The sequence below is a fragment of the Nannospalax galili genome, unplaced genomic scaffold (assembly GCF_000622305.1).
Source record: "Nannospalax galili isolate Female #2095 unplaced genomic scaffold, S.galili_v1.0 scaffold735, whole genome shotgun sequence".
Taxonomy (NCBI): domain Eukaryota; kingdom Metazoa; phylum Chordata; class Mammalia; order Rodentia; family Spalacidae; genus Nannospalax; species Nannospalax galili.
Window position 1 is genome coordinate 1,386,100 of NW_008337053.1, and position 2,419 is coordinate 1,388,518.

Below are 2,419 nucleotides of genomic sequence, written 5' to 3' on the forward strand. Positions count from 1 at the left end.
TTAAGGTCCGCTTTATAGGGTGGAGCCTATACATGACATTGGTATCAGGCCTAGGAACCTTAGGCTAGACAGGCCACAGTACGTAGAAGAGCCGAATACTAGTTTTCTACTAAATAGTTATAATGTTAACCTGACTCATAATGACCTATTGTTATACCCATAGCGCACCTCTCAGCTCTCACCAGAGAAGCTTCCTTATGCAGCAGATGGTGACAAACACAGAAACTCACAACTGGCCAGTGTGCAGAGAACAAGAGGCTGCAGAGTGCTCATCCCTGAACAGGATGCCTATATCAAACTTCTGCCTCCCAAGGCTCAGGGATCATTATGGAAGAGGGGGTAGAAAGGTTGTAAGAGTCAGAAGAGGTGGATGACCACAAGGAAATGAGAGTTTTTCAGACATCTGGGAAGTTACTCATGAGCTCACAGCAATGGTGACCACATACACAAGTCCCATGCAATCTTAAACCAGACAAAATCCCAGCACAGACATGGGGAAGTGGGTAAGAAATCCCAACCCTACCTGAGGAACTACTGACAACTGATGTCTACTGGGAGGGGGAGAGTCCGTCTCTTACATGTTACCAAGGCCTGCTTCCAACTTCAGCTGGAGCCTCGAGCCCCCTCTGGACCACAGCTTCTGTGTGCTGACCCTGAGGAAATACTTCCCAGAAGATTTTGCCACAGTGATGCTGGTCTCTTGTTACTCCGCTGATTTTTCAGTCCAGCTAACTGCATCAATTGTCCCAGTAAACAAAGGTTTCACTTCCATAGTGCTGGTCTCTTGTTAATCACAGCCAATTCTTTAGCCCTAGCCAACCAGAAGTCACAGATTCTCAATTCAAAATATCTCACAAATGGCCATGATAGTCTCCACATCCCTTGAAACCACAAGTTAGACCTCCATCATCTGTGCTTCTCCACGTTCTCACAGAACAACTCACGAAACTCCAAGCACTTTTCCAAGTCCAAAGCTCCAAAAGCTTCCACAATCCTCCCAGACACATATGGTCAGGTCCATCATAGAAGTAACCCACTCCCGATCCCAGCTTCTGTTTTAATTTCTTTCTTATTGCTGTGATAAAACCACCGACCAACATCAACTTGGGGAAGAAAGGATTTATTTTTATCTCACATCTCCCAGATCACAGTTCAGTGAAGGAAGTCAGGGTAAGAACTCAGGGCTGGAACCTGGAGGCAGGAGCTGAAGCACAGACCATGGAGGGATGTTACTTACTGGCCTGTGCACAATCTGATTTCTTATACAACACGGGACCACCTGTTGAGGGGTGGCATCATCCACAGTGGGCTGAGCCCTCCCACCTCACTCAACAAACAAGAAAGTGTTCCACAGACATGGCCACAGGCTAAATCAATGAAAGAAATTCCTCTTGAAGATACTACATATATGAGCTGTAGAACAAACAAATGAGAAATCAAGCTGGAGGTGACTTCAAAGCCTCGTCTCTACTGTCTAGCTTTCAGAGTACTGGAAGGTGTCTTGCATGCTCCAGAAAGAAAAAAGCCTTTCCCAGCTGTGAATTCTGGGAACAACAACTGGCCCGGCAAGATATGCCCACGAGTGTGATAGTACCACAAATATGGGAGTAACCAATGACTTTCTAATTGAATTTAAGGTCCGCTTTATAGGGTGGAGCCTATACATGACATTGGTATCAGGCCTAGGAACCTTAGGCTAGACAGGCCACAGTACGTAGAAGAGCCGAATACTAGTTTTCTACTAAATAGTTATAATGTTAACCTGACTCATAATGACCTATTGTTATACCCATAGCGCACCTCTCAGCTCTCACCAGAGAAGCTTCCTTATGCAGCAGATGGTGACAAACACAGAAACCCACAATTGGCCAATGTGCAGAGAACAAGAGTATATAGAGTGCTTATCTCTGAATATCACACCTATTTCAAACCTCTGCCTCCCAAGGCTCAGGGATCATTATGGAAGAGGGGGTAGAAAGGTTGTAAGAGTCAGAAGAGGTGGATGACCACAAGGAAATGAGAGTTTTTCAGACATCTGGGAAGTTACTCATGAGCTCACAGCAATGGTGACCACATACACAAGTCCCATGCAATCTTAAACCAGACAAAATCCCAGCACAGACATGGGGAAGTGGGTAAGAAATCCCAACCCTACCTGAGGAACTACTGACAACTGATGTCTACTGGGAGGGGGAGAGTCCGTCTCTTACATGTTACCAAGGCCTGCTTCCAACTTCAGCTGGAGCCTCGAGCCCCCTCTGGACCACAGCTTCTGTGTGCTGACCCTGAGGAAATACTTCCCAGAAGATTTTGCCACAGTGATGCTGGTCTCTTGTTACTCCGCTGATTTTTCAGTCCAGCTAACTGCATCAATTGTCCCAGTAAACAAAGGTTTCACTTCCATAGTGCTGGTCTCTTG